The 14,500-nt window shown below is 37.8% G+C and overlaps 1 pseudogene; it reads right to left on the bottom strand.

The window, feature by feature from the left end:
* Positions 1–13,987, bottom strand: LOC121769073 (annotated as a pseudogene).
* Positions 13,988–14,500: the final 513 nt, after the last annotated feature.

Genomic DNA, 14,500 nt, shown 5'->3' with positions numbered 1-14,500 from the left:
TACAAGTTACAATCATTTCATTATTTATAGGTTTCTTAGTTCTAATAACAAAGGCGTTTCACCCCCCTCTTCTTCCCACTACAAACATAGAAAATCCAAACAAGATCTACTGAATATCGACAAGTAACTTGATTCTTCACTTATAATGTATGCATTACCTTGCTTTTGTTGGGGTCTTCAGTTTTTAGGCGGTTCTTGAAGTAGGCTCGAACACTTGAGATGACGATGTCCATGGATGCTCCAGTCCCACTAGTTATTTAGAAGAAGAAAGTGTTCAAAATGACAAGAATCAATCATTTTCTGTTTTACCATCCTTTAGAAAGAATTTGAAAGATGCAAAGTGTATCAGCACCTAAATGCGCGGTTGACAGATTCTCCGGTATAAGCATGAGTAGCTGTTACACTATCTTCGCCACGAATTAGAACCCGTGTTGTGGCTATAGCATCAATGCCTTCAGTAACACCACTCATGGAATACTCAAGAAGTGTTACAGGAACCTGCAAGCAAGCGAAACTAGTTTCATATGGATAAAATTTACACGAATAGAGAACTAATAAGAGAATCTTGATGTCCGAACATCAAGGTGCAGGGGTTGTGTTATGGGACCAATAGCCAATGATGACAAGTAATTTCAACCTGCCTATAAATCCTCACAAGATCTTGCTCATTAATCAAGAGTATTTGAGATCCTTAATTCACAGCCTAAAAAGTGATAGTTACAAGAAAAACAAACTATGAAACTCAAATCAACTAATTTTGATGTCACTGGATCAAATTAAAAAGGCGGCAAAACAGTGTAGACCAGCTTAAATGTTTTGAAGTTTCTACCTTAACAACAAGGTCTACTGCCTTGTATGCTGCATCAACAGGCCCAGTCCCAACCGAACAAGAAATACGCTCATCACCATTTGCATGAATGAGTTTGACTGTTGCGGTTGAAAGGCCAAGAGATCCACATGTAACCTGTCGAGACAAGGTAAAAGTATAATAATTTAATGATCTTAATGTACCACAACTATATCTATTGATTAACCACTACTAAGAAAGTTATAGACATGCATGTACATCTTCAAGTTTCCAAACAGTTTGTGGCTGGAAAACATCATCCGAAACTAGGGCTACTAGATCATCATCGCTTATATTATGGAACATCAACAGAATATAAACATACGTGACATAGTGGTGCAATATTATAAGGTTTAGCATATGTGCATGCATAGTTGGCTGAGCAGTACATCAGTTACAACCAGGGCAGGAGAGGGAACGAGATGGTTGGATTATAATATTATATGCAGTATTAAAAGGAGTCATAATATGCAACACATTCTTCCATTCTTCTACATCTGTCTTGGTAGATTTCAACCAGTACCTTTTTATTTCCAGCTACGGCTTTGAAGCATGAAAATAGATCATCAAGTTCCTTTCCATCAATATCATACCCAAGCTGCAGATTCATTTGCAGTAAACATTGATGCATAGGTGGAACAATTGCAGCCTACTTTAATAGTTGAAAGATAAGCTTAACATTGCAATTTACCTCCAGCATTTTGGCTTTCAAAGCATGGCGTCCACTGAAAACAATGCGGAAAAATGAATGAATAGAACAGTACAATAAATACTGATATTCCATAACATGTGCTGATGACCATCATGAAAACAACAATCTAGAAAGTAACTAACAAAGATTGACTTGACAACGTGTTTCTAGAGCTCATGAGACACATATGCCTATTAGCTTTGATGTCACTGGTTTATCAGAAGTCACCCTATTGAAACTGTGACCACTTGACCTGGTGGATTCAGGTCAAATAGATGACAATGACTTGTACGGTATAATTGTTGTGTCTTTTTGAAAAGAAGCTGCGGAAGCTATGAAGATACACATGCTAGTGTTATGTTTGGAGAGAGCTCTCAAATCAGCATTTTTCATTGCCCCGAATGTAACAAGTTACAATACATATATTCTTGACTCTAGGACATTGTATTAATCTACTTTAACAAACTCTGAACAGTGTACTAGTCTACTTTAACAAACTCTACAAAGTCTCACTCTTCTTCATTCCATTGAGCAACACGTCTCTCCAAGTACAACGGTGGTCCTCCACCTTAACTGGCATGCTTGGCTCAATTACAGCTGTAGCTCGTGTGAGCTCTCGGATTGGTTCTTTTAGTGCAGCAGCCTTTGTCGTCTCTTTTATCTTTTCTGTCGCCTTGGCTTGTCTGGAGTTGATGACTTGTTTATCACGCGTAATCTCAACATTGCAAGCAGCAGCTTGATCAACTCGCCATGCAGCGGCTTGACCGACAGCTTGATCAACTTGGCATGCAGCGGCTTGACCAACGGCTTGATCAACTTGGTATGCAGCGGCTTGACCAACTTTGTTATCTCTTCCAACACGCCCCCTCAAACCGAGTGAGGCTAGAGATATTATTCCCAACCTTTCTCTCAGCTTCACGAAGGGTTGATGACTAAGAGTTTAGTGAATATATCTGCTATTTGATCCACCGTTGGAACATGCCTCAGCTCAATCTCCTTGCTCAGAACCTTATCTCGAACAAAGTGGATATCTATATCAATGTGCTTAGTTCTTGCATGTAAGACAGGGTTAGAAGCCAATGCAATTGCACTCAAGTTGTCCACCCAAATCACTGGACTCCCTTTCTTCTTAATCTTCAATTCACCAAGCATAGAAGACAACCAACTCACTTCAGCAGCTGTTTAAGCTAAGGCTCCTATACTCAGCTTTTGTGCTGGATCTAGCAACCACAGTTTGCTTTTTAACACACCATGAGACAAGGTTCCTTCCATGATAGGCACACACTCCTGTGGTGGATCTCCTATCATCTAGATCTGCTGCCCAATCTGAGTCAGAGAATGCACAAACCTCGCCAGTAGACTTTCTAATTTGAATTCCATAATCTAAAGTCCCTGAAAGATATCTTAAGATCCTCTTCACAGTCCTCCAATGTGTGTCTAATGGTTCAGCCATGTACTGACTCAATTTGTTGACAGCAAAATTGATGTTTGGTCTGGTAATAAAAGCAAAAGCATATTGCAGAGCTCCTACAATGCTTCTGTAGAGTTTTGCATCAGAAACTGGTTCTCCAGAGTTTTTGCTCAATTCTGAGTTGGAAATCATTGGAGTTGGACAGCCTTTAGCTCCTGTCATGTTAGCTTTCTTTAAAATATCTTTGATGTAGTTGGATTGGCAAAGATGTAGACCTCCATCAGTAATCTTGACAACTTCAACTCCCAAGAACAAGCTGACCTCCCCAAGATCTTTTAATGAAAAGCAAGAGTTGAGCTGAGATATCACCTTCTGAATGGAGTCTTGAGAAGTCCCTGTGATGAGCATGTCATCTACATAGATAAGCAAAGTAGATAACCTCCCCACATCTCTGTCTAATGAACATGGAAGCATCAGATTTGGATTGGGAGAAGCCAAGCTTGATCAGGACAGAATGAACTGTGAAGAACCATGCTCTAGAAGCTTGTTTTAGTCCATAGATTGCTTTGTTGAGTTTGCACACCAAGTGAGGACCCCCTTGTTCAAAACCAATTGGTTGCTTCATGTATATGTCCTCCTTAAGCTCACCATTAAGAAAGACATTATTCACATCAAGGTGACTTACTGCCCAGCCAAGAGACACAGCAAGACTGAGGATGATTCTGATTGTAGTGGGCTTCACAACTGAGCTGAAAGTCTCATTAAAATCAAACCCAGGCTGTTGAGAGAAGCCTTGAGCAACCAATCTAGCTTTATATCTAGCAATGACACCAGACAAGTGAAGTTTAATCTTGAAAACCCAAGTGCACCCTATAAGATTCTTGCCTGGAGGAAGTGTTGTTAATACCCATGTTTTATTGTTAAGAAGTGCATTAAATTCACTCAACATAGCAGATTTCCAACAAGGAACAAGTAAGGCATCTAGAGCAGATTTAGGCAGATGAGATGACACAGAAAGAGTGAAGACTTTAGGCTTAAAAATTCCAGATTTTGACCTGGTTGTCATTGAATGAGTTGCTTAAGTGGTTGCTGGAACAACTGGAGAATGATGAGGTGATGGATCAAATGATTGAACATCAGGTGGTGGCTGTGGTGAACGACTGTTCGCTGACTCTGTACCAGATGAGTGATCTGGTGCAGCATTTTCCCTATGAAGTGAGACAGTAGGTGCAAGAATAGGAAGCAAGGAAGAGTGAACACATGATGATGAAGAATGATCACATGATGGTGGTGATGGAGCAGCAGTAGCAGAAGGAGATGAAGAATTTTGGAATGGAAAAACAGTTTCATCAAAAATGACATCTCTAGTCACTATGACTTTCCCTTCAAGCAGAAGAACTTTGTATCCTTTGTGAGAGGTACTATATCCCAGAAAAATGCCCCTAGCAGATCTAAATTGGAGTTTATGATTGTTATAAGGCGTAGTAAGAGGAAAGCACAGACCGCCAAAGATTCCGAGAGCTGAGTAATCAGGTTTGGAGAGAAAGAGAGCCTCATGTGGAGAAATGTTGTTGATAATTTTAGATGGCATAAGATTGATAAGATATAAGGTTGTGACAAAGGAATCATCCCAGAACCTCTGAGGGAGGAAGGATTGAGCTAACAAAGCTAGAGTTTCTACAATGTGTCTGTGTTTTCTCTCAGCCAAACCATTTTGTTGTAGGGTGTATGGACAGGAGACTCGATGCACTATCACACTCTCCTTTAGAAAAGGAACTAATCCCTGATATTCACCTCCCCAATCTGATTGAAGAATCTTAATTCTTGATCCTAGCAGGTTTTCACTCATAACCTTGAACTGCTTAAAAACAGCAGTGAGATCACTTTTATTCTTGAGTAAGTAAATCCAGGTAAATCTAGAAAAATGGTAAACAAATGAGAGATAATAAGAGTATCCATTTTTAGATTTAACTGGAGAAGACCCCCAAAGATCACTATGAACAAGTTCCAGTGGTGCACTGTGTTGAGAGACAGAATGTGAATATGGTAATCTATGAGCTTTAGACACACAACAAGAATAGCAAAGAGAAGCAGTTTCCATTGAATTATAGGGAATATTACAACTGTTGAGAGCAAGTTTAACAACATCTAGAGTAGGGTGCCCTAGTCTACTATGCCACAAAGACAAAACAGAACTAAAAACTTGGTTGGAACTACTGCTAGAATGTGAGTTGCTCAAGCTCAGGGAATGAAATTTGGATGAAATTCAAAGAAGACAGAGTTGTCTTGAGCAAATTTGGAGACACTCAAAAGATTTTTAGTGATGTTAGGCACATGCAAAAGATTTTTAAGATGAAGCTTTCTAGAGAATTTAGCTGAGTGAGATTTAAATGCACTTTCTCCAATAATTGCAATATTAACAGCAGATCCATTTCCAAGCAAGAGATTCTTACCTCCAGTGTATTCAGTGTTTATGTTGAGATTGGTCAAGTCATTGGACACATGGTGTGTTGCTCCTGAGTCTGGATACCAGCTTGAAGATGCATTTGATCCATAGCTAAACTCTGATGGAGTTCCAACAGAGAAGGATGCTTAAGGAAGATGAGCTGAAGGATTAAAGAATCCTTGATTATGTTGCTGTGGAGTACTTCCTCTGAACTGGACTTGAGGTGGTGTGAAGTTTTGCTCGAATCTATGCCAACATTTTGCTGCAGAATGGCCAGGCTTCTCACACAGCTGGCAAACAATCTTGTTGTTTCCTCGGCCAAATACTCTACCACCTCTTCCCCCTCTCTGAAATCTTCCTCCAAAACCTCTTCCATTCGTTGCTTGAAACATGTTGAAATTCTGAGACTCCCTCTTCTGCCCAGACTGCTGATGGACAAGATTCAATGATGGCTGAGATCCATCCGAGCTGATGGAATTGGCTCTAGTTGATTCCATTCTTGACTCAAAACCGAACAAGAAAGCACTAACATCTCCAAGACTCCAACGATCTGACATTGAAGTTACTACACATACTACTGGATCATAGTCCTGCCCTAGTCCTCCAAGAATGTGGAGTACTTGCTCAGCAAGTCAAATATGTTCTCATCTTACCCAGATAATCTGTCATAGACATTCCATCTTTCTTCAAATTTTGCATTTGCTGGCGATATTGCATCACCTTAGCTGTGGAGCGGCTTGCAAAGTTAGTCTCCAGTGCACACCATGTCTCTAGCAGATCTGATCCCTACAACCAAGGTTAGAGCATTCTCTGATAATGAAGACGAGAGTCATCCAGCTACTCTCCTATCTTGTCTCTGCCAACTTATGTAAGCTGGATTTGAAACCATGGACTCTCCATCTTGATCTGGAATCAGTTGTGGAGGGGGATCGGTGTCCCCTGTGATAAAGCCTTCAAGGCCGTAGCCATACACAGCAACATCAACTTGTTGCTGCCACATGAGGAAGTTACCATCAGTTAACTTCACTGAGATTGGAGGTAGTTGAGAGTAGATTGGTGGCAGTGTTGCCATTAGAATAGTTTCATTGGCTTCTGCCATTTTGAGTAGCGAATCAGAGAGATCCTACTCTGATACCATGAAAAGAAGTTGCGGAAGCTATGAAGATACACATGCTAGAGTTATGTTTGGAGAGAGCTCTCAAATCAGCATTTTTCATTGCCCCGAATGTAACAAGTTATAATACATATATTCTTCACCTGTCCTAACATTGTACTAATCTACGTTTACAAACTCTGAACATTGTACTAGTCTACTTTAACAAACTCTGCAAAATCTCTCTCTTCTTCATTCCATTGAGCAACACGTCTCTCCAAGTACAACGGTGGTCCTCCACCTTAGCTGGCATGTTTGGCTCAATCACAGCTGTAGCTCGTGTGAGCTCTCGGATTGGTTCTTTTGGTGCAGCAGCCTTTGTCGTCTCTTTTATCTTTTCTGCCGCCTTGGCTTGTCTGGAGTTGATGACTTGTTTATCACGCGTAATCTCATCATTGCAAGCAGCAGTTTGATCAACTTGGCATGCAGCGGCTTGACCGACAGCTTGATCAACTTGGCATGCAGCGGCTTGACCAAATTTGTTATCTCTTCCAGCTTAATCAACTTGGCATGCAGCGGCTTGACCAACAGCTTGATCAACTTGGTATGCAGCCAACACTTTTCAGGTCAAACTGTGATTACATACCGCATATGAAATTTACTTTTGTTTGTTTCTCGTGATTATTTAGTAGCAAGAAACTGCAAAGACAACACAGTGAAGATAGCAGCTCTGTATTTTGTTCATTTCCTACTTTCACTATAATATGTAATAAGGATGCCAAATTCTCAGTGTTGCCGCACATGGGTTTGCACATGAAACTTTAACCTGAGTGACAATCTAGTGTTAGTTACAGCACTAATACAAACTGACAAGGGCACAGAATAATGGCATTTTAGTTAATGTATCTTATTAACAATTTAAAGGAAGATAAGTATCATAGGACTTGAAAACTGCAATTATAGGACAACAATGAAGATTGCAGAAATAGGGGCAAGAGAGTAGTAAGGCATGCAACAGCAGTTACGTCCAGCATACCTGAGTTTTCCAAGCACAATACCAGATTCATTAGAACGAAGAAGTCCTATATCCTCAGGAGATATAATTTCATGTGTTTTTATGTTTCAGCATTCCATCCTGCAGAAAAAGCTCAGATAAAATGTATAAACAAGAAATTTTTGTTACAAGTTAAAAGGTCCAACTCAAGTTAAACAAGGAAAATTATGAGATCCAAACAGCATCGAACATTTATAATCATTCGTTTGTTTTTACACATTCAAATTCGATGGTTAAGATATTCGTTAAAAACTTCAACAGGCAAGTTCACTAATTATAAGATGAACTGATGAAGGTCCATAAACTAGAGAATAACTTTTCAAGATAGAAAATGTTAATCAATTCCATTTCTTTAAATTATTTTTCATACTATTCTCTATAGGAACTTATTGGAAAGTCACCACCTGCAAAACAAGAGGTAAGACAGTGTTTGTTTTTTATCATGGTAAGACATAGATTTACAAATTCGATGTTTGCAATAAATGAAAAAAGGTAGATCAAAATCAATCAACCAACCAAGGTATAATTCGATGTAAATGCAGAAGACTCTTGCATAAAGAGAACCATCAAACACCAACCTGATGAATTCCATTTTCATGAGCAAAAGCATTAGCTCCAACATTTGCTTTGTGCGGCTGGATACGTAGCCCACTATATTCTTCTACCTGAAACACAGTGTTCAACAATGTGAGAACATGTATACCTGTAGGAATGTGAGTTTATAACTTTATATCTCAAGAAAATGTCAACAAGCATAATGATGCAGAGGATAGTGTACCATCTTGCTCGCCATGATAATATGTTGAGTAAAGACCATTGCTCCCCACGGCATTTTATGGCCATTACAACCTGCAGTGGATCAGAAAGAGAAACGCACTCTCAATTAGAGGATGATAAGGACCTAGATAGTCCCTGAGCCAACTGGGTGCTCGACAGAAAGATACCTGTTATTTGATGCCAAGAGATATAGGAATAAAACACAAATTATGATGTGCCAAATCAGAAGAAACCATTAAGGGCCCAATCCCATTAAAAGAGAAGGAGAACACACCTCCTCTAGTGATGCATTACCAGCTCTTTCACCAATCCCATTGATGGTAACCTCTACTTGCGTTGCACCTGAATATGCCCCCTGAAGTTGGGATTCAGATAAGCGCCAGTGTCAATATCTAACCTGAATTTAGTCGTTAAGCACTCCAAGCGCGAGAAATGCATACCGCTATAGTATTAGCAGTAGAAAGTCCAAGGTCATTCTGACAGTGTGTTGAGATAATGACATTTTCAATTCCAGGTGTGTTTGCTTTTATGTCTGCAATTAGCTCCCAAATTCAGAGGGCAAAGTGTAGCCTACTGTATCAGGGATGTTAAAAGTTGTTTCCCCGGCCTTAATAACCTCTCCCAGAATTCGGTAAAGGAATTCTCTATCTGATCTGTAAGAAACCAAACAAAAAGAAAGATGAATTCACAAATTAGAGAGGTTGCATTAGGCCTCAAAATCTATACCAGACTTCATACTCCACCCCAACTACCAATTTATGAACCTCAAATTCAAATTAGGGGAAAAAACCGAGTTTTTTCTTTTTTTATTCTAGACTACAATTAACATTCCTTAAGTGTACTGGACTTTTTTTTATTCCGGCTTTGGGAGAAACGCATCTCCATCATGAGGTGTCTTTGTTTTTAATTTTATTATTAATTATTAATTTTATTAGACGAAGGGAGAGACGCATGAGGCTTATGCGTCTCTAAATACATACACTACAATTATAAGCCAGTAATGATTGCTATTTGGAGAGAGAAATTGTATGAATACTGATGACGACCCTGATGCTGTCGGGAGTGTGCTGATCCATGCATTACTCCATTCTGACCGTAAGCATAAATTCATGAATAAAGCATGAATAATAATGCTATTAGCCTACTATTACCTTATATATAATAGAGTGAACTGCATAAAAGGGCCCTAACTTTTCGCTGTGTAACATCAGACACCCCTAACATTTAAAAATCCCACCACAGGGATCTAACAAAATATACAATCACAAACCTTGCATATTTTGCCATTTTCCGGACGAAAATGTCCAAATGGGCCGAAGGGCAGTTTAGTCTCTTTACCTACCATTTCTGACACTCTATGTTGTCTGCTGTGTACGCTGTCATTCTATTCTGTCAATGGGGTATCTTTTCTTCCAATGCACATTCTCTCTCTGACTTTTATTAGATTGGTGACTTTTCTTCAAATAAAAGTTTGTTTGATAGTAGTATAATATATTCTCTCTCCCAAATTGTCAATATAAGTGATAACTTTTAAGAAATTGGGGATTGTAATATAATTCCACCCACCAATCTTAACCTAATCATTATATTAATCAGAGTTAGGCAATAAAAAGTCACTTTTAACATCATTAATCAGAGACGGCGTCGTTCAGGAATTCCTCGTCGAAAGGGGATTCTATCTCCACCATTGACCAGTTGTTGGGGTTCTCCATCTTCACCACCACCGGTGTGCCTATGTGGGATTCCTTCCCCCACCACGGCGCCATTGCTATCGAATTGGATTTCTGCTGTGGAGCAATGTGGAACAAAATTGAATCTTGGGAGTGGGTTTTGAGCTACAATGCGACTCAGTTAGAAAGAGAGATTGAGATGTAAAAATTAGTGTTAATCCATGGGGGAATTTGAATGGAGGTTATAAGGAAACAGAAATGCTGCTGCTGAACATCAATAATTAATTATTTAAAAAATTAAATTTTGAGATTGAAGAAGTAGGAGAAGGTTGTTGCAGTGAGGAACAATACAAAATAAAGGGGCTCTACATTCATTTACAGCTTGCAACACATATTCAAATTTAGAGAGAGAGAGAATGTGACAGTAAGGAAAAAGGTATGAAAAGAATATGACAGTAAGGAAAGAAGGTATGAAAAGAATGTGACAGTAAGGAAAAAGGTATTAGCCGTTGCTACCAAATAAACTAATTGATGTTCCTGTCACATCATCCACAGTACATGCAGCAGCTACTGCAGTGGCGGCCATACAAAAGGGTGATTTTGCCCTTCCAAGCCCTGAGGGTGTTATGGTCCGAAAAAACACGATTGTGATTGTATATTTTGTTAGATCCCTATGGTGGGATTTTTAAATGTTAGGGGCCTCTGCTGTTACAACGCGAAAAGTTATGGCCCTTTTGTGCAGTTCACTCTATATAATATGACCAATTAATTACATTTTCTATTGAGAAATTTATTTGACCAGTTGTAATCTCATAGCAGTACTAATATTTTATGTCATGCCTTACATGTAAAATTATCTTTAGGGTTCATAATATTAATTATATAAAGTTATGATTAAGATATGTGCATTTTATTCATAATAATGATTATTGTAGTTTTAAATTTATTAATTATATTATTATTAACACCATACTAATATTATATTTAATTAAAAAGTTAATTAAAACATTTTATTTCAGTTACTATGCCAATTAGATAATTTAGTTATTGCGACAATTAGTTATTTAAATTAAATTGATTAATAAGTTCAAATTCTAATACATCTTTATTTGATATTTTAAACACAAGATAAGTAATTTTAAAGAAACACATCCTGTGTAACATATCCTAAGAAATCATAGGAGTAGTAAATTTCACTGCTCTCACATTAAAAATTTTCTCACTCTTCCACTTTTTCCCAATTTCTGCAAAACCTGCCCCCCTTCGACGTGACTATACTTGTAGACCTTGAGTGTCACAGTATTCATACAATTTCTCTCTCCAAATAGCAATCATTACTCAATGGCTTATAGTTGTAGTGTATGTATCCGTCGTTCAAAAAAATCGAAAAAAATGAGAGACGCATGTCCCTCATGCGTCTCTATGAAAGACGCATCTCTGTCATGCGTTTCATTAAAAGGAGATGCATGAGGGTCATGCGTCTCTCTCAGAGGCGGAATAAAAAAAGTCCAGTACACTTAAGGAATTATAATTGTAGTCTAGAATAAAAAAAGAAAAAACCCAAAAAAACATCAAATACACTAAACGAGTTCATCAAATGCCTGCTATTGGTTGTGGTAGCAGTTTGAATCCTTTGATTGCTGCTCTTGTTGTTTTAGATCTTCAGAAAAGTTTGATTTGAGCTTGAATTGCGGTATTAATTTGAAACTTCTCCCTATTTTTTTTCAATTTCATTTGATTCATTATCAAATAGTAATTGATTAATTATAGAAGGAGATAAATGAAATGGAGAAGGCGTGACCTTCCCGCATCTCCGGGGCTAAACTCAACATCTCGACAATCCAAACTCCGAGCATAAGCAACCATAGTGGCGGCCTTGTGAACCACTTGATCGGGCGTCATCTTTAGCTTGAAATCCATATGAATCTGACTTGTGGCGATGGATGTGTGGATCCGAGGCTTGCTGGCATGCTTCACGGCCTCCCAGGACCGCTCGCAGTGGCGAACGCATGAAATTTTATTGGCAGGGGCTCTACTATATTACTAGTGACTTTGCCCTCATAAAATAGTCTCTCTTTTTTTCTGATTCGTACGTAAAATGCAGTTCAATTCTATTTTTAGAGATTTTTTACCACACATTATACTGTTAATGATGTGGGTCCCATTATCTACTAATATTAATTTATTTTTTTCTTCCTTTTTCTTAATAAATGATATTTCTAAAATCTCTATTTTTATAAGACAAGAAAGTGTATATTAGGGGTGAGCAAAAAAACCGGAAACCGAATTTCTGAACCGAACCAAACCGAAATTTTGAAATTCGGTTCGGTTTTTTTGGTTTTTCGGTTCGATTCTGTTCGGGCGAAGAAAAAAACCGAAAAACCGAAAAACCGAATTATATATATATTCTATTAATTTAATATATTATATTATATATAATATATATTCTTTTAATATATTCTACTATATAATATATATTATATGTATTATTAATTTTATATTATATATAAATATTTTATTAGTATATATAAAATAAAATAAAATACACATATATAAATATATATTTATATTATATTTATTTTTTTCAGGTTTTTCGATTTTTTCGGGTTTTTCGGTTTTGTTCGGGTTTTTCAGTTTTTTAAGTTCGGTTTTCGGTTTTCGGTTTTTCAGGTTCGGTTCGGTTTTGGCAAAAAACCGAACCGAAACCCGTATATATATAATTGTGATCAATTGATAACTAAACTAAAATGAAATTTAAGAACTTCTCAGTTAGCTGATTATAATATATATTAATTGTTATTTTTCAATATTATAAAATTCAACTGATATTCATGAATCAACGAATTATTATCGAGAAACTGATAAGTTATCAAGTTCTAATTTTAATTTAGTTCTCAATTAATCACTAACCCATATATATAATAATACTATATCATATTATGAAAAATGGCAAACACAACACTTATACACATAACGCATACATAAACATTTTATATAAAACTAGTCCAATACTTTTAAATTAAAAAAGAATATTAAAATTAATTTTTGTAAATGATGATTTTTGTCGTGACTTCCTATAATTAGATTTCTATTGGTTGATATTCATTTTAAAATTTTGTGGTCAATCCACAATTACTAAATACAATTTACACGGTAAAGCAGTACTTTATTTTAAACAAAATCAAAATGTATCGAAATGAGAGCATTTAAGTGACCAGCTTAAGTGACCAGCTGTCAACATTTACACATTTTAAAGGCTCTTTAGTAATAGGAGTAATATAATATTATTAATATTTATTTTAAACCTGTCTTCTCCTTCCTCAACCACACGGCAAGCATTGTTGCTACATTTTCACCTCTGTAATTTTTGATTTTTTAAATTTCGTTCAGCCCCTCCTTACCTTTCAACATCTGTTCATTTAGTCGTCTAAAACAATATTTTAGTAAGGGCTAAAGATGATTTTCAGAATTTTTTAAAAAAATTTAAAGTAGAAAAACCAAGAAAATGGAATTCTTGGGAGGGGCTTAAGCCCTTCCCCACCTCTTACTGTGTCCGCCACTGACCGCTCGATATCCCTCTTATTACACCTCGCGAGGCCGCATATCACCGGAACAGGGCGGGAATCGGCGCTGGAGAACTCGCGGGCGGTCAAATGGACGGCTTCGAAGTCGGCGTCGGAGGAGGCGGGGAATCCGGCCTCGATGATGTCGACGCCGAGGCGGGCGAGCTGGAGCGCGATGTCGAGCTTCTCCTTGGTGGTCATGGTGGCGCCGGGGGACTGCTCGCCGTCGCGGAGGGTGGTGTCGAAGATGCGGACGTAGTTAGGGTCGGGGATGTGGTTGGGGATGTAGTGAGGGCGGCGGAGGGAGCAGCAGGCGGTGGATGGGCGGCAGTAACCATTTCGGGTGAGGTAGACAGGGACGATGGGGATTTTGGAGGAGCGGAAGGTGGCCGGAGATGGTGCGATGGCTGCGTGCTTGCAAATTGAAGATGCCATTGCTAATCAACTTGCTTCGGAGGTGAAGAATCGGGGCAATGTGTTTTACTTGAGGGAACATTTTTGTTGGTTCACGCCAAAGTATTAGATTTGTGAACTTTAAAAATATCATTTTAGGACTATCAATTATAAGTTAATATCATTTGAGGTATTTTGAACTTTTTTTGAATGAAAATGCTCTTAAGGTCTTCAAAGGGCAATTTGGACAATTCTTTCGCCACTCATCTTGCGCTAGAAGCCTATAGTCCAACATTTTTTAACGGCATATTTTTATAATTAAATTCAATTTGGATGGTAATTGATCTCCATTCTGAAATTCATATAAATAATACTCCGAATGACCATTCAAATTAATAGTTATCTAATTTCAAGACAAATAAACTAAATATAATTCACAAATCACCTATAGTAAGTTCTTAAAATGCAGTTTAGATTGAAAAAAATAAAATAAAATATCAAGTTTCAATTCACCATCCCTATATAATTGGTCATCTAATAATTGAAAAATTAACA

The sequence above is a fragment of the Salvia splendens genome, chromosome 2 (genome assembly GCF_004379255.2).
Source record: "Salvia splendens isolate huo1 chromosome 2, SspV2, whole genome shotgun sequence".
Taxonomy (NCBI): domain Eukaryota; kingdom Viridiplantae; phylum Streptophyta; class Magnoliopsida; order Lamiales; family Lamiaceae; genus Salvia; species Salvia splendens.
The sequence above is the reverse complement of the archived record's forward strand: the minus strand, read 5'-3'. Positions and strand labels throughout refer to the sequence as shown.